The sequence below is a fragment of the Arachis hypogaea genome, chromosome 19 (genome assembly GCF_003086295.3).
Source record: "Arachis hypogaea cultivar Tifrunner chromosome 19, arahy.Tifrunner.gnm2.J5K5, whole genome shotgun sequence".
Classification (NCBI taxonomy): Eukaryota; Viridiplantae; Streptophyta; class Magnoliopsida; order Fabales; family Fabaceae; genus Arachis; species Arachis hypogaea.
The window spans coordinates 134311308-134335193 of NC_092054.1; the positions used below are offsets into that span (position 1 = coordinate 134311308).

The 23886-nt window shown below is 38.7% G+C and overlaps 1 non-coding gene across 1 annotated transcript; it reads right to left on the reverse strand.

The window, feature by feature from the left end:
• Nucleotides 1–517: 517 nt before the first annotated feature.
• Nucleotides 518–625, reverse strand: LOC112780906 (small nucleolar RNA R71). The gene has a single exon (XR_003191713.1). It is a non-coding gene; the product is annotated as a small nucleolar RNA R71 (small nucleolar RNA).
• Nucleotides 626–23886: the final 23261 nt, after the last annotated feature.

The following is a 23886-nucleotide window of genomic DNA, read 5'->3' on the forward strand; positions in this document are numbered from 1 at the left end:
ATTCGATCCTGAGATTTAAAGAACTATTTCACGAATAAGACAAGCTCGGCGTCGGTTAGTCCTCTCTGAGGGCGGATCTGAAACGTCACTTGAGAAAAAAACCAGCCCCCGTTCTACTGATTTGGTTGTTTCACGCGCAGGTAACATGGTAGCAGCCAGGAGAGTTACTATCCAGGAGGCTGGAGCCCCTGATTTTACAATACAACCATTTCAAGCGCATCACCTAGCGGTAGCTACAGATTTTGAAATAAAGACCGCATTGCTCAATTTGATGCCCAAGTTTCATGGCTTACCTACTCAAGAGCCTATCAAGCACCTGAGAGATTTTCAAGCAGCCTGTTCTACTATCAGGCGTGATGGTGCAGATGAAACTTCAATTTTACTGAAAGCTTTCCCGTTTTCTCTTGAGGGGAAGGCAAGAGAGTGGTACTACACTCAACCAGCAGCAATTGTATCCAATTGGGATACACTGAGAAGAGAATTCTTGGAAAAGTTCTTTCCAGCTAAAGTTACTGATAAACTGAGGAAAGACATTTCCATGATTGTTCAGGATGATTCTGAAACTCTCTATGAATACTGGGAGCGCTTCAATAATCTTTTAGAAGCTTTCCCCCACCATATGATTGACAAGATAGTGTTATTCGGTTATGTCACACAGGGCATGAGGCCCCAAGATAAGACCACATTGGAAAGTGCTAGCAATGGGTCTATGAAAAAGTACAAGACCATTGATGAGGCATGGCAATTGATCAACGACTTAGCTGAATCTACTAGGAATCACAGGCAGAAACAAGGCCGTGCAAAAGCCGTTGCAGAAGTATCCTCTAGCAGAGAGACTGCTGCTTTAACTCAGAGTATCTGTGAAATGACCAACTTGTTGAAGCAGATGCAATTGAATCAACAACAAGTTCAGCAAGCTCAACCTTCTCCACCACAGCAAAACCAACAGTTAGTCCCACAGAGAGTTTGCGGAATCTGCACTGATTATAGTCACTATACTGATGAATGTCCGCAGCTCCAGCAGGAAGACAACACCGTGGCAGCCACTCATAATTTCTATGACCGCCCCAACCAAGGGTAGAATCAAGGTGGCAATTACAACCTCGGATGGCAAGACAATTCTAACCAGAATTGGAGGGACAACAACAACAGAGGAGGCAGAGATAATCAGGGAAATCAGAGGTGGAATAATAACAACAACAGGCAGTAGAATCAGAATCAGCCTTATAGAGCACCTCACCTGAGGCAATCCCAAGGACCACAGAATACCCAACAGCAGACCTCTCAAATTACCTATCCTTCTTCTTCTGCTAATGATGACTTACTGCAATCTATTGATCGGAGACAACAGACCATGGAAAATAACATTAATGCCACTCTAAATGGTCTGACCGCTACTTTGCAGGCTCTTCTCTCCCAGATAGGATCAATGAATAACTCCAATAACCAACCTTTGAACTCCAGTGGAATTCCCTCTCAACCATTACCCAATCCCAAGGGTGGTATTAATGCCATCACCCTAAGGTCCGGAACCACACTGCAGGAGAGAATCAAGAGGAGCTAAACCCACCAGAACACGCCTGACGTTAGGATTTTTGCCAGTAAAGAATGTCATAAAAACAGTCGCGTTGTAGATATAGTCTCTAAACCGACAGAAATCCCTTCGTGCAAACGTTTTGGTTGTCACAAGTAACAAACCCCTTTGAAATTGATAACCGAGTATTCAAACCTCGGTCGTCTTCTCAAGGAATTACAGGGAGGTATGTTCTTATTATTGGTTATGGAGATTGTAAATTTGGGGTTTTGAGAAATTTGGAGTTTGGGCAATGTGCACAGGTATATTTTCAAAGCAATAAAAATAAATAAATAACTGAAAAATAAGCTTTTGGCAAGGTATGAGAATTGGAGGTCCTATCCCAGTTATCCTTATCAATTGTAATGAGAATTGGATTTTTCTCCCACTTTATTAACCTCTAACTATGAAGGCAAGTTAAGTGGATGAATTAATTCTTGAAGAATTCCAATTCTCAATCAACAATGAGTTTGATAACTCAAGAGTCACCAATTATTTAACCAAAGCCAAAAGGAAGAAAATGTGTAAGTTAAATTGAAAGCACTATAAATAAAGCAAAGCAAAATTAAATCTGAAATACCTCAAATAATATTAATTAAGAAAATCATAAAATGAATGTAGCATAAGCCAAATAGGCAACATATCTAATACAAGCATTGAAGCATCTGAAAGTAAAAAGATAAATATAAAGTAAAAGAACGTTGAACCTGGGATTGAGAGTCACTCCTAAAACTAAGAGAAATCCTAAATCCTAATCCTAAGAGAGAGGAGAGAACCTCTCTCTCTAAAAACTACATCTACTCCTAAAATTGTGAATTGTGAAAGCCTTCCTTATGAATGGGTGCAGTCCCCCACTTTATAGCCTCTAATATGTGTTTTCTGGGCCGCAAACTGGGTCAAAAACAGTCCAGAATTCGCTGGTTTCGAATTTTGCCACGCTGGATTTCTGTCATTGCGACGCGGCCGCATGGATCACGCGGTCACGTCACCTAGCGTCAGGGAAACTATAACATATTATATATCAAATCGAAGCCCCAGACGTTAGCTTTCCAACGCAACTGGAACCGCGTTATTTGGACCTCTATTGCTAAAGTTATAGCCGTTTGAGTGCGAAGAGGTCAGGCTGGATAGCTTAGCAATTTCTCCAACTTCTTGTATTCCTTCCACTTTTGCATGCTTCCTTTCCATCCGCTGAGCCATTCCTGCCCTGTAATCTCTGAAATCACTTAACACACATATCAAGGCATCTAATGGTAATAAGAGAGGATTAATATTAGCAAATATAAGTCCAAAGAAACATGTTTTCAATCAAAGCACATAATTAGGAAGGCAAATGTAAAACCATGCAAATAGTATGAATAAGTGGGTAAAGAGTTGATAAAATCCACTCAATTAAGCACAAGATAAACCATAAAATAGTGGTTTATCAACCTCCCCACACTTAAACATTAGCATGTCCTCATGCTAAGCTCAAGAGAAGCTATAAAGATGAAGAGGAATGGTATGAAATGCAACCTATGAATGCAACTACATGCTAAATGCTTTTACTTACTTGGTTAAGAGTAAATAAGTTCTCCAAGACAAATACAAACCAATTTCCACTAATTCAAATCAGACAATAAAAAGCAAGTGAACTTGTAAGAAGACAGCTCATGAAAGCAGGGAACATAGAATTTAAGCGTTGAACCCTCACTGGAAGTGTGTATCACTCTAATCTCTCAAGTGTATAGGGTTATTCACTCTACTCTTCTCTAGTCATGCTTTCTAAACCTTGTTCTTCATCTAACCAATCAACAAAAATTTAATGTACCAATGCAAACATCATGAGGTCTTTTCAAGGTTGTAATGGGGCTAAGGTAAAGGTAAGGATATATGTATGGCCAAGTGAGCTATAATATGAATCTTTAATTAACCTAAGCTCTCACCTAATATACATATACTCTATATAACTTTAAAATCATACCTAGCTACCCATAATTCTCACTTTTGTATAATTCCCATACTCATGTACCAAATTCTCTTTAATTTTTTTTTATCACATGTGCATTGATTTTTCATTAATTTAACATTGGGGTAATTTTGTCCCCTTATTTATTTGCTTATTTATTGAATATATATATATATATATATATATTTTTATATAAATTAGAAACATGATACATTCCCTTATTAAACCATGCTCCCACAGTTTTCCACACTTATTTGCTACACAATCTCTATCTTAAGCTAACCAAAGATTCAATTGGGATAATTAATTTGTTTTCCGCTTAAGGCTAGTGATGTGGTTATAGAACAGAAGGGGATTAAAAGGCTCAAAGTGGCTGACAAGGGTGATTTAAAGGGTAGGCTTATTTGGGATAAGTGAGCTAAAATCAAATAATGGCCTCAATCATATGCAAGCATGTAAATACACTAAATAATGGACATATAGGTTGGAACAAAATATAGATTACAATCATAGAGAAGGGAACACACAGGAATAAAATATTTATGGTTAAATAATGTAACCATGTAAATAAGCTCAAAGTCTCACAGGTTGTGTGTTCTTTGGCTCAAAAACCATGTTCCAAATACAACTTCAAACAAGTTAAACACAAAAATTTTGGTTTTAAATTAGTGAAAATTTTCAAAAAATAGGATCTTAAGAAGAAACTTATTATTTTAACCAAGCAGTACCTAAATGTAAAAATCAAATAAACATGCAATTAAATATGCAAATGCAACAATTAACAAAGAAAATAAAATATTGGTGTTTGAGACAGGAAAATACTAACCCATGGAGATCGGTATCGACCTCCCCACACTTAAAGATTGCACCGTCCTCGGTGCATGCTGAGATGTGCAGGTGGATGGGTTATTTCAACTGACGCTTTTCTCATCAAGGAATGTGCGTAGGAACTTGTTTGTCTCTCCTATGTAAACGTCTTCCGGTTCTCTTCCTGGTGGCCATCCTGAAAGAAAAAGGGAAGGAAAGTAACCCAAAGCAAAGATAGAAAACAAATAAAACATGGGTTGGGTAATGCCAAAAGTGAGGGTCTCAATTACATGGTAGCTACAACATGCAAGTGAGAAAACAATAGAAGCACATGGCATACTAGTGGTGCAAAATATTGCAATCAATAAGGGAGAGAATGTGGGTAAGGAGAGATAATATAAATTCATATCAATGTAAAAGTAATACAGGTATAAAAGATTGGCATTGATATAAATAATATTACCTATTCAAAATAAAACAAGTCACTAAGCATCAAGAAAATACCAGAAAAGATGTAACAGTTGAATAAGAATATTTGAACACCAATAATAATTTTAGAAAAATAAAAAGTATGCAATGAATGAAAGTATGCAAATGAATTAAATAAAATAAAATGGAAGTGAGAGAAAATAAGAAGGGAAGAAAAAAGAAGTAAGAAAAGATAAGAAGAATAAGGATTCGGAGAAGAGAAGATAAGAAAATTGGCACTAATCTGGATAGGTTGTGCGATGCTGGCGACGCGGTCGTATGGGTGACGTGGTCGCGTGGTGCGCAAATAAGGTTAGGCGACGCAGACGCGTGGGGCACGCGATCGCGTGACTCGATTTGTGCTAGTGGCGCGAGTGCAGCCTCGCGGTCGCACAACTCTCTGTTCAAAACTCTTTTTGCCAAAATTCTGGGTGACGCGGTCGTGTGGTCGACGCGATCGCGTGGGTGACCTTATTTCCAATATGACGCCGACGCGTGGGTGACGCGTTCGCGTGGCAGGGCTTGTGCTACTAGCACGGGTCCAGCCCAACTCCAGCGTGACTCTCTGTTCGTTTTTATTTTCTCTTCTCTCCTTGCGACGCGGACGCGTCGCTGATGCGGTCGCGTCGCGTGGCGCTTTTTTTTTTATCGAAAAGATGCAGAATGCAGTGTTAATATGAATGTGATGCAAAACTCCAGGTTCAATATAAAATAAAATAAAATTTTAAAAACAAACAAAACTAAATAAATTTAAAATTGAGAAAGGAATGATTATACCATGGTGGGTTGTCTCCCACCTAGCACTTTTAGTTAAAGTCCTTAAGTTGGACATTTGGCGAGCTTCCTGTTATGGTGGCTTGTGCTTGAACTCATCCAGGAATCTCCACCAGTGTTTGTGATTCCAGTAACCTCCGGGATCCCAAACTAGGCATGTAAAACCCTTGAGCAGCTTCAAAAAGATTCTTAGGCTCCCAGGGTGTTGGATGTCAGAACAGATTCCAGGATCCCAAACCTTGCTTTTACACCCATTTTTATCGGGATCTGTATTTTTCCAGCCGGGTGATAAGTAATTTGAATTCTCACTACAGCTACCAAACAGCTTCCTAGACCCATTCAATTGAGCTTTATACCAACTCTTGCGTTTGAACTTAAAGCTTCCAACCATGATGAACCTTGCAGGACAATTCTTACCACTGGCCATCTTCCTCTTACTCTTAATGTCACAAAGAGCTCTAAGTTGACCATCCGTCTCCAGTAGCCCATATTCAAGTGGGATTAGAAAGCTACGGGATATGAATTTTACCCACTTGAATGTTGTGAAGGATGATGGCAACTTAGGGGGAGGTATTTTTAATGAGATTGCAAGTTCCACTCCCTTGTGCTCTTCTCTGATAATTACCACCTCTTTGCAAGCTTCTGCAACCTCTTCCTCTTGGTAGCTCTCTTTCAATTCAATCTCCTCTTCATTGCTTTCCAAAGGCATGGGAGGTTGTGCTTCTTCTTCTTGAATCTCCATCTCTTGATCAACCTCTTCCAAGTCTTCAACTATGATATGCTTTGGAGGTTGTACACCCTCCTCAGCATCAATTTCAACCGTCTCGGAAGGAGGCTCTATGACTGGACTTTCCCATGGAGGTTCTGCATCTCCTAAGACTTCAACCAGGGTATGTCTTGGAGGTTGTACACCCTCCTCAACATCAAATGCAACCGTCTTGGAAGGAGGCTCTATGTCTTGACTTTCCCATGGAAGTTCAACATCTCCCAAGTCTTCAACCACTTTTTCCTCTTTAATAATTACTGCTTTGTCCAGTAGTTTTAATATAAAATCGTACTCATCTTTGATGATTTTCTTTCCATGACAACTCCTTTCAACTATTCTTTCATCTTCAGGGGTCTTTACTACCTTCACCTTTAGGGCCTCCTCTAGCTCCTTATGAAGTATGGATTCGCGAAAATGATTCCTTCTTTCCTGTTCCATATCAATAGCATAATTGGGATCATCTTGCTCTTGGATTGATGGATGTGGGTGCTCTTCCATGGATGGTGGTGATGGGATGGAGAGATTATGCTGTGGTTGACAAGGAAGTGCACTAGAGCTTGAGGGTTGATTGTTGAAGGTATTTGGTGGTCTGATTTGGGTGAAGAGAGCTTGTATAGTAGAGTTTAGATCGGCAAGTGCTTTCTCCATGGAGGTTTGGGGTGGATCTATGTATGGTTCATTTGGTTCATAAGGTGGTTGGTATGGTGGATGTGGGTTAGGGTCATGTGATGATGTCTGGTAGTAGGGGGCTTGTGAGTATGGTGGTCCAGAGTTGTGTTGAGGAAAGGGTTCATAGGCATATGGTGGTGGTTGTTGACAGTCCATTGGAGGTGGTTGTTGCCATGAGGGTTGATCAAATCCTTGTGGCTCCTCCCATATTTGATTGTGCCAACCTTGATGCCTGCTTTCATTGTAATTTCTTCTTCCTGCAACATTATTGTAACCAGACTCATAGCCAAAGGGGTGAGAGTTCATAGTAGCAAATAAAAAATTAAAAACAAAAATAAAAATAAATCTAAATTAAAAGGTTATTTAAATTTTGAATTTGAAAATTAAATTTTAAAATTTGAATTTTTAAATTTTTGAAATTTGAAATTTTAAGATTTTTTTTATTTTTTTTATTTTTTTTTTAAATTTAAATTTTGAAATTTGACTTTTGAAATAAGATAAGATAAGATAAAAATTTTAAAATAAAAATCAATAACCTCTTAATTTAATAAAAAAAAATAAAAATAAAAACAAATAAAAAAGCAAATATTTACAATAACCAATAATAAGGCACACGTTTGCAATTCTCCGACAACGGCGCCATTTTGACGTTAGGATTTTTGCCAGTAAAGAATGTCATAAAAATAGTCGCGTTGTAGATATAGTCTCTAAACTGACAGAAATCCCTTCGTACAAACATTTTGGTTGTCACAAGTAACAAACCCCTTTGAAATTAATAACCGAGTATTCAAACCTCGGGTCGTCTTCTCAAGGAATTGCAGGGAGGTATGTTCTTATTATTGGTTATGGAGATTGTAAATTTGGGGTTTTGAGAAATTTAGAGTTTGGGCAATGTGCACAGGTATATTTTCAAAGCAATAAAAATAAATAAATAACTGAAAAATAAGCTTTTGGCAAGGTATGAGAACTGGAGGTCCTATCCCAGTTATCCTTATCAATTATAATGAGAATTTGATTTTTCTCCCACTTTATTAACCTCTAACTATGAAGGCAAGTTAAGTGGATGAATTAATTCTTGAAGAATTCCAATTCTCAATCAACAATGAGTTTGATAACTCAAGAGTCACCAATTATTTAACCAAAGCCAAAAGGAAGAAAATGTGTAAGTTAAATTGAAAGCACTATAAATAAAGCAAAGCAAAATTAAATCTGAAATACCTCAAATAATATTAATTAAGAAAATCATAACATGAATGTAGCATAAGCCAAATAGGCAACATATCTAATACAAGCATTGAAGCATCTGAAAGTAAAAAGATAAATATAAAGTAAAAGAACATTGAACCTGGGATTGAGAGTCACTCCTAAAACTAAGAGAAATCCTAAATACTAATCCTAAGAGAGAGGAGAGAACCTCTCTCTCTAAAAACTACATCTACTCCTAAAATTGTGAATTTTGAGAGCCTTCCTTATGAATGGGTGCAGTCCCCCACTTTATAGCCTCTAATCTGTGTTTTTTGGGCCGCAAACTGGGTCAGAAACAGTCCAGAATTCGCTGGTTTCGAATTTTGCCACGCTGGATTTCCGTCATTGCGACGCGGCCGCATGGATCACGCGGTCGCGTTGCCTAGCATCAGGGAAACTATAACATATTATATATCAAATCGAAGCCCCGGACGTTAGCTTTCCAACGCAACTAGAACCGCATCATTTGGACCTCTGTAGCTAAAGTTATAGCCGTTTGAGTGCGAAGAGGTCAGGCTGGACAGCTTAGCAATTTCTCCAACTTCTTGTATTCCTTCCACTTTTGCATGCTTCCTTTCCATCCACTGAGCCATTCCTGCCCTGTAATCTCTGAAATCACTTAACACACATATCAAGGCATCTAATGGTAATAAGAGAGGATTAATATTAGCAAATATAAGTCCAAAGAAACATGTTTTCAATCAAAGCACATAATTAAGAAGGCAAATGTAAAACCATGCAAATAGTATGAATAAGTGGGTAAAGAGTTGATAAAATCCACTCAATTAAGCACAAGATAAACCATAAAATAGTGGTTTATCAACGCCTCAGCTGAAGAGGTAGTGGAAATAGAAGATGTTGAAGAGGAAGAGGACATACAGGACATGGCTGAAGAAGAAGAAGTGCAACCACGAGCAGAAGCACTAAAAGGCACAGACACTGCAAAAGACACCACTCCTATTCCATTTTCATAACTTGCAAGGAAGCCCAGGAAGCAGCTGGAACCTGATCCCAAAATGGTAGAGATATTCAAAAAGGTTGAGGTAACTATTCCCCTTTTTGATGTTATTCAACAGGTACCTAAGTATGCTAAGTTTCTAAAAGATTTATGTATACATAAAGACAAAATTAATGAATTAGAAACTATTCCCTTAGGAAGTTCCATATCTGCTTTAATGGGAGGTTTACCTGAAAAGTGTAGTGACCCAGGTCCTTGTATAGTTAATTGTACTATTGGTGGTATGATAATTTCTGAATGCATGTGTGATTTAGGAGCATGTGTAAGTATAATGCCTTTGTCTATATATGATGTTTTGAGGCTCCCTCCCTTAAAAAGGTCGGCAGCTCGTTTTGTGTTAGCAGATAAAAGCATTATTACAGTGGTTGAAGTTGCTGAAGATGTCTTAGTGGGCATTAAGGGACTCACGTTCCCCACTGATTTTTATATCCTGGAAATGCCCCAAAATGACTTAGACAAGCCATCATCAATTCTACTCGGAAGGCCATTCTTGAAGACCTCAAAGTTTAAATTAGATGCTTTTTCAGGAACGTACTCTTTTGAAATAGATGGCCGAGTAGTGATCTTCAATCTGAATGGAGTTATGAAGCATCCTCCAGAGGACCACTCTATCCTCAAGTGTGACATTATAGATGAAACCGTGGCTGAAGTTCACCAGGAGGAATTTGAAGAGAAGCACACAAGACAAGGCCCAAGTGTGGAGACATTCTCAGAGGACAATGGCAGTGCCTTACCACTGTTACCAGCTCCAGACAACCCAGAGCCTGAACATGATCAGAAGCAAGAATTAAAACCCCTTCCTCCACACCTCAAATATGCTTACTTTGAAGACAGGAAGAAGTTTCCGGTTATCATTGCAAAGGAACTCACTTCTCAACAGGAAGAGCAGCTACTTGGTGTGATGAGGAGGCACAAGAAGGCAATTGGTTGGAGTTTGGTAGACATAGTAGGCATCAATTCTCAAGTCTATGAGCATAGAATATTTTTAGAAGAAGGAGCAAGACCTGTCTGTCAACCCCAGAGAAGACTGAACCCCACTATCCTAGAGGTTGTCAAAAAGGAAGTGACCAGACTACTAGTGGCAGATATCATCTATCCTATCTCAGACAGTGAATGGGTAAGCCCAGTACAAGTGGTGCCAAAGAAGTCTGGAGTCACTGCAGTGAAGAATGAGCATGGAGAGCTCCTGACAACCAGAGTTCAGAACGCCTGGAGGGTCTACATTGATTACAGATGCCTCAACCAAGCAACCTGTAAGGATCACTATCCTCTTCCATTCATTGATCAAATGCTGGATCGCCTGTCAGGTAAATCGCATTATTGTTTCTTAGATGGTTACACAGGTTATTTCCAGATTCATATAGCTCCTGAGGATCAGGAAAAGACCACTTTTACATGTCCTTTTAGGACTTATGCTTACAAGAGAATGCCCTTTGGCTTGTGCAATGCACCAGCTACTTTCCAAAGGTGCATGATGAGTTTTTTCTCTGATCTTATTGAGGACTGTATGGAGGTTTTTATGGATGATTTTAGTGTTTATGGCGATTCCTTTAGCCTTTGCTTAGATGGTTTATCTAGAGTATTAGATAGATGTGTCAGTACAAACCTGGTATTAAATTTTGAAAAATGTCACTTTATGGTTAAACAAGGGATTGTACTAGGACATGTTGTGTCTAACACTGGCATTTCTGTAGATCCAGCAAAGGTAGATGTTATTTCTAGTTTACCTTACCCCTCTTCTGTGAGGGAGGTCCTTTCTTTCCTTGGCCATGCAGGTTTTTACAGGAGGTTCATTAAGGACTTCAGTAAGGTAGCACTTCCCTTATCCAGGCTACTACAGAAAGATATTGAGTTCGAGTTCAGTGAAAATTGCAAACAAGCGTTTGATAAGCTGAAGACGGCACTGACTCAAGCTCCAATTGTGAGAGGACCAGACTGGAGCCAACCATTTGAAATAATGTGTGATGCTTCTAACCATGCCGTAGGAGCAGCACTAGCTCAGCGTGAAGGTAAGGACCTTTTTGTTATTGCTTACGCGTCTAAAACTTTAGATGCCGCTCAGTCGAATTACACTACTACTGAGAAAGAGCTTCTTGCTATTGTTTTTGCTCTGAATAAATTTCGAGCCTATTTACTTGGTACGAAGGTAGTAGTGTATTCAGACCACGCAGCTCTAAAGTATTTGTTATCTAAAAAGGAGTCCAAACCAAGGCTTATACGTTGGATACTGCTATTACAAGAATTTGATTTGGAAATTAAGGACAGGAGTGGTAACTAGAATTTAGTGGCAGACCACTTGAGTCGCCTTGAGCACATTACAGATGACTCCACTCCTATAGCTGATAATTTCCCATTTGATCACCTGTAAGCAGTATCTGAGATAGTCCCTTGGAATGCACCTGCAGCTAATTATCTAGTTAGCCGCACTTTCTCTCCAAACTTTTCTAAGCATCAAAGAGACAAGCTGAAAAGCGAGTCTAAATATTATATATGGGATGACCCATATTTATGAAGATGTGGTGCTAACCAGATAATTAGATGGTGTATGCCTCAATCAGAATTCCAGTCCATCTTAGAGGCCTGTCATTCATCTGAGAGTGGAGGGCATTTTGGCCCTCAAAGAACTGCTAGGAAAATCTTAGACTGTGGATTCTGGTAGCCTAATCTTTTTAGAGACGCGGCTAAATTTTGTAAATCTTGTTTCCCATGCCAGAAATTTGGTAATATATCCAGGAGGGATGAGATGCCTCAACAGATTATGCTTTTCTGTGAAATTTTTGTTGTTTGGAGCATTGACTTCATGGGTCCATTCCCAAATTCTAATGGTTATTTCTATATATTGTTAGCTGTGGATTATGTTTCCAAATGGGTGGAAGCAATTCCTACCCACACTGATGATGCTAACACTGTTGTTTCCTTTGTGAGAAACCATATTATTTGTCGCTTTGGGTCACCACGAGCAATCGTGAGCGATCAAGGCACCCATTTTTGTAACAGGAGACTAACAGGACTAATGAAGAAGCATGGGATAATTCATAAAGTTGCAACAGCCTACCATCCTCAGACTAATGGGCAAGCCGAGGTGTCAAATAGAGAGATAAAATGTATCTTACAGAAGATAGTCAAACCTCATAGAAGAGACTGGAGCGCCGGGCTACAAGATGCACTCTGGGCATACACAACATCATACAAAACACCCATTGGGATGAGTCCTTTCCGCTTAGTTTATGGAAAAGCTTGTCATCTCCCTGTTGAAATAGAGCATAAAGCCTTTTGGGCAGTAAAGGAATGCAACATGGGAATTGAGAGAGCCGGAGCTGAAAGGAATTTGCAACTGCAGGAACTGGAAAGCCTTCGCCTAGAAGCTTATGAGAACTCACGACTATACAAGGAGAAGATTAAGGCTGTACATGATCAGCATATCAAGAGGAAAGAGTTCCAACCTGGGGACTTAGTCCTCCTTTACAAGTCTCGACTGAGGCTCATGCCAGGCAAGTTGAGATCAAGATGGGAAGGTCCATACAGAGTAGAGAAGGCCGAACCATACGGAGTCTATCACCTAAGTCATCCTTCAAGCTCTGAACCTATCAAAGTTAATGGACATCGTTTAAAGTTGTACCATGGCGAGAAGCTGAAGAAAAACAAGGAGCTCGAGATCTTCCTCTTGGGAGATCCCCACAAAGCCGAAGACTGAGCTAGTGGAGCGTCCAACTTGCGGACGTTAAAGCAAAGTGCTAGGTGGGAGACAACCCACCATGGTATGATCGTTCTTTTCTTTATTTTTAGTTTTCTTATTCAATAACTCTTCTCTTCATTAGTACATTTCGTGCGTCTGCATTTACATACCTTTATTTTAATTAAAAAAATAATAAAATAAAAAAAATTACGCGACGCGACCGCCTCATTGACGCGTCCGCGTCGCAAGGATCTGGGAGACAATAATAATATGAACAGAGAGTTACGCAGGAGCAGGGCTGGAGGCGTGCCAATGGCACAAATCGTCCCACGTGACCGCGTCGCCGATGCGACCGCGTCATATGGGAATAATGGCCTCCCACGCGACCGCGTGACTAGGATTTCGACGTCAAAGTGGTGCACCCCCGAAAGTTGTGCTAGAGTGGTGCTGGACTGGCGCTGGACGCACAGTCCCTCTCACGCAATCGCGTGCCCCGCGCGACCGCGTCATATCCTTCTGAAAGCCCACTCGCGTGATTGCATGCCCCATGCGATCGCGTCACCCAAAATTTGGCACTAATATGATTTTAAACAGAGAGTTGTGCGAGTGCGAGGCTACCCTCGAGCCAATAGCCAAAAATGGGTCACGCGACCGCGTCATTGAGTTTAAGCACAAGTCGCACGACCGTGTGCCCCACACGACCGCGTCGCTTGCGCCGCATAGTTTTTCCTAATTTTCCAATTATCATATCTTTTCTCCCCAAATCCTACTTTCTCTTTTCCCTCCTTATTTCTTCTCCCTTCCTTCCTCCCTTCTTCCCTCTTTCTCACCTTTTACTCTCTCTCACCCCCATTAACAAGGTTTTTCTTTCTCCTTCCCTCCTTACTTTTCTATTATTCTTCTTATTTTTATATGTCATCTTCTTTTCTTTTCTTTCTTCCTTCATTATTCATATTTTCTTTTTCTTTCTTTCTCCTTTTTACTTGGTGTTATCAATTTATGTGAGTCATTATTTATTTTTTTATATGCTTGTGAATTGTTCTAAATTTGTTTGACAATTATATATTGCTTTTTAAAAGGTTGCTTGCATGTTCAATTTAATACTTTCCTTACCCTCTTTCGCATGCATGCTACGTGTTTGTGAAAAAGCCAATATGGCATTATGCATTTTTCTATATTATCCTACTATTCAATGCTTGCTTTTCACAAATTTCCTTTACTATTGTATTAATTGAAATTAATTGTCAATACAAACGTGATGGTTTGTTACGAGTGATGCTTGATCTATGCTACTCATGCCCTTTGCCGGCATGCCAATAAACACCTTGCATTCACTTGTCATCATATGCACTAGCTATTTTCCATTAATAGGTTTTCACATGTACTCATGAGCGTGTGTTAACATCTTTTAACTTTTAATGTGCATTTATAACCATCCTTTTCCGTTCTCTTCCTTGCTCTATCTCTTTGAATTTAATTTACTTTCTCTTCCCTTTTTTCAGGATGGCCACCAAGAAAGGAAAAGAGAAAGCCATTCCCAAATCAACAGCAAGGAGAGGAACGAAGAGGGCATTAGTGGCAAAGCCTTCTTCAACTGCGGTAAAGCCCTCAACAAAGAAAATTAAGAGGATCATAAAGGTTGATGATAAAGAAAAGGCCTTCCCAGCAAAGGACACTGCGCGATTCCCCAATCGCTACTGTGAGCAGATGTTCCCCATCCTGGCAGAAAGGAGTTACAACAACGAATACCTTCTTCTCCTCCCGCCCAATATTGCTACCTTTGTTGAGCCGCAAATTGCCCAAAGACAATGGGGTTTCCTACAAAGACAGCCAAGGCAGGTCAATCTTTCTTGGGTAGTCGAGTTCTACTCCAACTTCCACCTGCCAACCCTGCAGTCTGTCTATGTCCGTCAGAAACAAGTCCCCATTACAGAAGAGGACATTCAAAAAGTTCTAAGTCTTCCCCCTATTCTAGAAGGATTGGATGCCTTTCAAGAAGCCGCACTCAAGCGCCAGCTGTACCAATTTGACTGGGACACTGTTCTCAAAGTTATCGCACTACCTGGCAGCAGATGGATCTACGGATACCATTGTACCCGCCCTAAGGAAATTTTGGCTTCAGCACTTACCTTGGAGGCTCGCGTATAGGCACAGATTATGTCCCATTACGTCTTTTCGAGCACTCACGAGTCCTCCTTCACTGCGGACATGGCCGTTCTACTATGGTGCATCCTTACAGATCAACTTCTGAATCTACCAAGACATATCTGGAATGCCATGGAACACGTACAAATTGCTGGCAACTTACCTTTTCCAGCCCTGGTCTCAGATCTTGTCTCAGCAGCCGGAGTCTCCTATAGAGCTGGGGACACCAAAGCCATGCTTCCACGGGATGATCAGTATGTCCCCAACGGGAAGTACCTTAGACTTCCAGCAGCCACTATCAGCCAGCCTACTGAACCAGTTGAAGACATTCCTTCTTCAACACCACAAGCACCTACAATAGCCCAACTGCTCCAGCAGATACTTGAAAAGTTGGATCGGCATGAACAGAAAGCTAAGCTGAGAGAGCGCCGTAACAAGTGCCGATTCACATACCTCAAGGAGCTGATCATGGGAAATTTCAAGTACTCAGATACCCCAGACTCCACTTCCTTTACCAGTACAGGGAGCCATAATGGTCCCGACTGCGGAGATACTGCTACCAGCCCACCTTTGTTCTTGACAGATGGCACCGAGGACGGTGCAAAGCCTTAAGTGTGGGGAGGTCGGTCAGTACCTGACTTCCGGAGGTAATCTCTCTTCCCTAGCACCAATAAATTAGGATATTTAGTTAGATTTTTCTTTTGTAGAATAGGATAAATTGCATAGTAATAGATTAGTTGCATGCATGTTCTGCTTGATTGAAAAGACAATAAGTTTCTTCTAAGACCCTATCTTTGGAACAAAATTTCACTAATTTTAATTAAAACTTTTATGTTAAATTTGCTTGAAGTTGTATTTGGAACATGATTTTTGAGCCAAAGAACACACAACCTATGAGATTTGAGCCTAATTACATGGTTACATTATTTAACCATAAATATTTTATTCTTGTGTGTTTACTTCTCTATGATTGTAATCTATATTTTGTTTCATCCTATATGTCCAATGTTTATTATATTTATATGTTTGCATATGATTGAGGCCATTATTTGTTTATCTCACTTATCCAAATAAAGCCTACCCTTTCAATTACCTTTGTTAGCCACTTTGAGCCTTTAAATCCCATTTGTTCTATATTTTACTACATTACTAGCCTTAAGTAGAAAAACAATTATATATCCCAAATTGAATATTTGGTTAGCTTAAGATAGAATTGTGTGTGTTATCCAAGTATGGAAAATTGTGGAAACAAAAGATAATAAGGGAATGAGTCATGATAATATTATGGGAATTTGGATACCTACTCATGTGAAACTATAAGAATTAAAAATCTATGTACATTGATAAGCTATGTTATTTTTTTTATGTTTCTATGTTTTTTAAAAAAAAATCCAAAAATATTCCACAAATAAATAAGGGGACAAAAATTACCCCAATGTTAAATTAAGAATAAAGATCAATTCATGTATGATAAAATCAAAATAAAAGGTTGAAACATGAGTATGGAATGTGAAAGGAAATTTCTGGGTAGCTAGCTATGAATTCTAAAGTTATATAGAATATATATAGGTTATGTTAAAGCTTGGGTTAATTAAAGATTCAAGTTATAAGCTTACTTAGCCATATATATATCCTTACCCTCACCTTGACCCCATTACAACCTTGAAAAGACCTCATGATGTTTGTATTGGTATATTAAATGTTGTTGATTGGTTAGGAGAAGAACAAAAATTAGAGAGCATGATTAGAGAAGGATAGAGTGATGACCCTATACACTAGAGAGACTAGAGTGTACATACATTATCAGTGAGGGTTCCATGCTTGAATTTCTATGTTTCCTGCTTTCATGAGCTATCTTCTTGCGTTTTTATCTGTTCTTACTGTAAAAGAATTGAGTTAGTGGAATTTGATTTGTAATTGCTTTGAAGAGCTTACTTACTTTTGATCAAGTGGACAAAAAAAATCATATAGTTGCATTCACATATATAGGTTGCATTGCATTTCATAGGTTTTACATGTTCTTACTCATTCATTTTATCTCCTTCAACTAAGCATGAGGACATGCTAATGTTTAAGTGTGGGGAGGTAAACCACTATTTTATGGTTTATATTGTATTTAATTATGTGGTTTTATCATGATCCTTACCCACTTATTCATTAAATAAGCATGCATTTATAATTCCTTCCTAAAGTTATTGCATCATTGAAAACTTGCTTCCTAGAGACTTTTAATTATGTATTTTATTTCTCCTTTATTCCATTCAATGTCGTGATCTGTGTGTTAAGTGTTTCAGGCTTTATAGGGCATGAATGAGTTGGAGATTGGAGAGGAAGCTTGTAAAAATGGAAGGAACACAAGGAATTGAGGAGATGACCAGCGAGAAGTGACGCGGCCGCATAGATGACGCGACCGCGCGGCATGGAATAGCACAAGCGACGCGGCCGCATAGATGACGCGACCGCGTGGCAAATCCCTTACTAAGTAAGGGAAAGTCAAACAAGTTGGAATGCTGTTTCTATCCACAAGTTCCAATCCACTCTTGGGAGGATTGGTGTGAGTGACTAGAGAGCAATCCAACAAGAATAGGGCTTCCAGCTAATCAACTCCTAGTCAAGGCTTTTATTTAAATTTATATAAATTCTCTAATTTAATTTTCTGCCATTCAACTCAAACCTTTTTGAAAACATCTGATTAATAAAACAGCACACTTTTCTGCAACTCGTTGGGAAACGACCTGGGATCCATACTCCCAGTATTTTAATTTTAATTTTTGTGACACCCTTCTAAATTGATAAGCAGATTTCTGGTTGGTTGAGAACTATACTTGCAACGCATATTTTATAATCATTCTTAACTCGCCAATTTCCGCTCGCATCATGCACATAAGTTGTTGACGGGTCCAAAAAATTTGAACTGGGCCAATCAGTGGAGCGAATGGTTTACTTTGTGGCAAAACAGACAATGGAATGTGCTTATTACTGAGTTTGATGAAAATTTTGAGCCATCGTATGAGTACATTGATTGGAACTATCAAGAATATGTCGATCACTTACAGTTGTCTGCTCGATTGCCTCAGCCACCACCACAACCATGTCTGCCATCACCACCACTAGTGACACCATTACCACCGCCACCACCACCACCACCACAGTCATATCCCCTGTCACCACAATTGCAGGAAAATGAGGTTGGATGGTCTCCAACCAATCATCAAATGGAGCTACTGATGAGTCCATATTTTACGATATATTTTGACTTAATTGGGATAGATTTCATCACATAAACCTACACTTAAGCACCAAAATAGCATACTTTTGTGATTTCTCCCTAATTTGGACTTAAATGTGAAAACGTGTGATTTTTTACTTAAATTAGTGATTTTTAATTCCATTTTTATGCCATTTGATACCGTGATATGTTTTGTGAGTGATTTAAGGTCTTTTAGGTGAGAATGGGTTGATGGAAAGTGGAAGAAAGCATTCACAAGGGAGAACACTTGAAGAAAACAAAGGAGAAGCACTCACTGATGTGTGTGTGTGCACAACTACTTGTGCGTATGCACAGGAGCCAAATTCAGCAGAGTGTGTGTACGCACACACCTGTGCGTACGCACAGGACCCTGCACGTGGTTTCATTAATGAAACACGTGGCTCGCAATTTCTGAGGGCTTTTGGCCCAATTTTTGAAGGCTTGATGCTGAATTGAAGTGCTATATCAAAGAGAATTGAAGACATATGTAGGGATCTCACTTAGATTAGGTTTTACTAAGTTTTTATTAGTTAGAAAGCTTCCCATAAGAGTAGGAGTAGTGTAGAGTAGAAAATTCTCTTAGGGTTTATTTCAATTTCCATTATAGCATTTTATAGCAAGCTTTGATTTTGGATTTTGCTTCTTTAATTGTAAGTACTCTCAATTTCCTCTTTAACTACATCATCTTTACTTTCATTTCCTTTGGTTCAAGTTACTTTGCTCATATTTGCAATTTTGAGTTCCTTGAAGTTTTGATAGATGAATTTAATGCTTTATGCTTCCTCTATGCTTGTTTGATTGTTTATTGTTGATTTTGTGATTAGTTGGTTATAGTTTTCTAATTTTCCTTCTAATTTCTCAGGTTTTGGTTTTATGCCCACCAAGTGTTTGTGAAAATGTCACTTGGCAATTTTGAGTAGATTTTCACACCTTGGCTTGGGATTTGAGTTCCTAGGATACTAGAGTCATAATGTTCGACATTTAGTGGTAATTCTTGGGGAGTTAGTTGACTCTTGTTTCCATTAAAGCTAGCTTTTTATCAACTAGTTTAGTAAGTTAGCTAGGACTTATGAATTAAGGTCAATTATGCTTGCTTGACTTACTCCTCGATGTTTGGGGTTAACTAAGCGAGATTAACTCATGATAATTACCATAGTTGTGGTTATGGCAATGATAGGATTCCTTAGATCCTCGTTCCCAAGTCAAGGCTTTTTATGCATTTATAGCATTTTCACTAGTTTTAATCTTATCTCCTTTTTTACTTGCATTAATTTCAATTTTGATTATCTCTTTGTTCTTTTATTTCTTAAGTTCTTTTAATCTTTTATTCTTTGATTTCAAAACCCCTTTTTTCCACAACCAAAAGTGTGACACTTCAATTGCATCCCAAGGGAAGACGACCCGAGGTTGAATTACTCTCGGTCTAGGTTTATGTTTTGTATTTGAATATCTAAAATTTGATGTTGAGAGTTAGTTGTTGATTTGGCTATACTTGCAACGAAGTGATCTTATTTTGAGAAATTCTAGATCAACACTAATGCTCTCTCTATCAAGTTTTTGGCGCCATTGCCGGGGAGTGCAATTGAGTGCTAGTTTTAGGTTGTTGTAAATATGTTAATAGCGTAAATAGCACTTTTTGGTTGTTTGTTTGCTTTTGTTAGTATGTTTTGTTCATACTTTCTTTATGACTTTTTCATACCATTACCCTAATGCACCCCAATGGAACCCAAACACTTACCTTTCTAGTCACCAATTCTATGCACCATCACCTCACTACATACAAAACCAAGATCCTTACCCTCATGAATTTGATTGTCAACCTTCATCACCTCCAATTCTGTCTTCATCTATGGATCAAGCCACACAAGAAGCGCTTTTCATGATCATTCAAGAACAACAAGAGTTTCGGAAGAAGCAATAGCAAGTCATGTCGACCTTGGCGAAAACTCTTGACCGATTAGCTTCATTGTGCTCAAACCATACTCAAGAGGCTTTTTTAGTTGAATGTGAAGAACCAAGCTCAAGCGCGAAGTGTGGAGTGAACGAAGAATTGCAAATCAAGAAGAAGATGTCAAGTTACAACATGAAGTACAAGAAGAGGCACTTGGAGAATTGGTGGGAATTGATCAAGAGGATTCCATCTTTCAAGATTTTTTGTCCAACTTGGTTAATCCCCTTAATGACCTTCATGAGCCACCCGTGTTTAAATTTGAAGGAGATGTTGATGTGGACTTCACACGACATCCAATTTTTGACTTGAGTGATGATGAAGAAGATTTTAAGGATGTTGAGGAAGATTTTAGCTACCAAGAAGTGAAGATATTTGTGCAAGAGCGACTTGAGTGGGTGAAGATTTCTCTAACAAGCTTTCTAGACCCACATCAATATGCCATCTTAGAAATAGATCATCAAATTCTAACCCTTTTTGGAGTAGTGGATGATGGAGAGAAGAATGTTAATCGGCAAGCAAATAGAAAGTTCATCAAGAAATCCAATTCAATATTTGGAGCTCAATTATGGTGCAAGAGTTAATTTAGTGGATTCCAAGGAGTGTACAAGTGTGTCAATGGTGATTCAAGACAAAGTTCATCTAAGTGCAACAATGAAGATCAACAAGAAGATGAACAAGAGACTAGAATATGGGATCCGGGCATTGGTTTCAAGACTCAATACTTATGGATCCTAGTTGCTAGTTTGGAATCTCTCAAGAGTTTGATGCAATTCATTTGGAACCTCGGAGGTCAAATCAAGAGCAAACTTGGTTGGAGATTCAAGGAGGAGTGGAAACACAAGCCGCCCTAACGAGAATCTCCTCACCAAGTCCAACTTAAGAACTTTAAATCAAAGTGCTAGGTGGGAGACACCCCACTATGGTAATATCCTTCTAACTTTCTCTCTTTTAGTTTTTATCTATTGAATAATTAGTTATTTTGCTTGGTTGGTTAGTTTTATTTTGATGTTTGTTGGGTAATTTTAGTGGAATAAAATGTTTTGGGAGTTTTATGGTGTTTTGGGACTTGAAACCCTGTTTTGGATGTCATGATTAGTGCCTTAGAGGCATAATTTTTGTTGCAGAAACAGAGTCCTATGCGTACGCACAGCATCGTGTGTGCACACACTTCCCCTATTTTTTTCGTTCCCTGTGTGTACGCATAGCTTTGTGCGTACGAACACCCCTTAACATCCACTCTATCCACAGTGCTCGCACACCTTGTGCGTGTGTACCCCACCACCTTTTCTCCCTGTGCGTTCGCACATCACGCGTGCGTATGCACACTTCACCCTGTTTTAAAAAAAAGAAGAAGAGAAAGAGAGAAGTCGTCCCTGTGCGTGCGCACAGCCTTGTGCGCACGCACCTCATTTAGCAACCCCTCTGCTCGCGCACACGCATAACCTGTGCATGGGAACATCCCCTTTTTTCCCTTCTGTGTGCCCGCACAGGCCTTGTGCACACGCACAGGCCTAGTTACCCGTTCTGTCTGCAGCACCCGTGTAACAACCCTGATTTTCGAGTATGCGAGATCTTTTCTGAAGGCACGGATTTTTCCAGAAGATCAGTAAAGGAAACACCTCTTATATATCATAAAGTATCTCAATCCTCATTGTTATTATGTCATCCTTAAACTAGAACCTTTTCTGAGGCAAGCTCGATAACGCAATCATGAAGAACCTAGTTTTTGAACCGTATCATTTAGGAGTTTTGATTCTAGTTTTTGTAAATAGTCTCAGTTTGACGAACCGGACTCGATTCATGAGAGAAGAGAGATAATAGTATAATATTAGTATTAGATTAGTATTGGAATATTCTTGAATGATATTATAAGGTTACCTGGTCTGTTTTAGGTAAAAACAGGAAATCGGTTTAACCAGGTTTACGGTTTACTGGTGCAGCTTAGCACCAGCACTCTCTGATGACTTTAGCAATGCTAAGGCCTCATCATACATATTTTATTCTTACAATAAATATGTTACTAGTGTCATTTATGCTAGTAGCTCATAAAATAATTTTAGAGATGTTTTTACGAGTGTTTCGATACACCTAGTTTTAGTAGTTGTACATCAAAGATATTTTAATATTATTTTAATCCACCTCCAAACCAACCAATCACAACTCACCTTACACCCCCAAGACCTCCAAGGCTGTCTCATTTCCTCATTTTGGCCAAAAATAACGAGAGAAAAGAAAGAAACTTTCATGAACACTTAATCTTCAAAGCTTGATTTCTTCTGAACTAAAATGCAAATCAAAACTCTGATTTCACCAAAATGATCCTCTCTTCTTCCTCTACATAACCATATAACATATCAAGGCTGGAAATAAGGTGAGATGGCTGTCTCCCTCCCTCTTCAATTCGGTTTTCAAGGAAACATACTTAAACAAGTGTTTTCTTGATGTTCTTCCTTAGATCTATTGCTTAGCTTGACTTGTGGGCCAAAGATCTTTGATTTCCTGCATGTTTAAGGTGAGGATAACCTTCCTAAGATGCTGCTGAAGTTCGTTTAGTTGATGGTTTAGAGTTTTAAAGTTGTTCTTGATGTGTTTTAGGAGGAAAAAGTGCTTTAGGAACACTTCAAAGAGTAACCGGATTTGGAGCAGCAAATCAAGGTAGGGTTTGACGAAATTAATATTGATTATTTGTGTTTGAGTTGTGTGAATGTTGTAAGATTTGACTGTGATAAAAATTGGTTGCATATATGATTGATTCTTGGTGAAAATTTGGTGAAATTTTGATGAAATTTGATGAAATTCAAGCTTTAGAGTTCATGTTCTTGGAGCAGCTGGAAAAATGAAACCTTAGGCTTAAATTGAGGTTCAATTTGTGTTGAAATCATGTGGAAAAGATGGGGTTTTAGTGACTGGAAATTTATTATGAATTATGGTAAAAATTGGTTGCTGAAAAGACTGAAAAACGGGTAAAAACAGAGAAAGAATCTAAAAAATTTATGAAGAACACGAAGAACACTTTGAGTGTGATGAAGAACAATGAAGAACAGGTTTCAGATCTTTAAAAGGGCAAGGAAGTAATTATTTTGGTGTTTGAGGGGTTATTTGGTAATTTTTGAAAGTTATGGTGGTTAAAGTAGAAATATTAAGAGTTACAGGTGGTAAAAAGTGAATTTTAAAGGTTAAAGGTAAAGATAAGGTAATTTTCGAAAATTTAATGATAAAATAATAAAAATAATAAAATAATACAAAAAAGGCAGTTTTCTGTAAAAGCTTTAGAAAGACAACTTTAAGTGTAGAATCTCATAATTACCTTCATAAAACACTTAGAGAGTGGTAATAACATGTTAGTGAGGCAAAGATAAAGGAAAGATAAGAAGTTAAAGAAAAGATAAAAACCAAAGAAAAGTCTGTAAAGTTTTAATGACAGAAAAACAGACAGAGACTAGTGAACAAACTAGGGCAACATAGTTAGTCCTTGAGTTGCGACTAGGGTTAGGTATTATATGAAAAGTTAAAATGTCTCAGTATAGACTTAATGAACCTATACTTGGGACAGGCTAACTATTCATACCGAAATTTACATAAGCTTTAAATACATA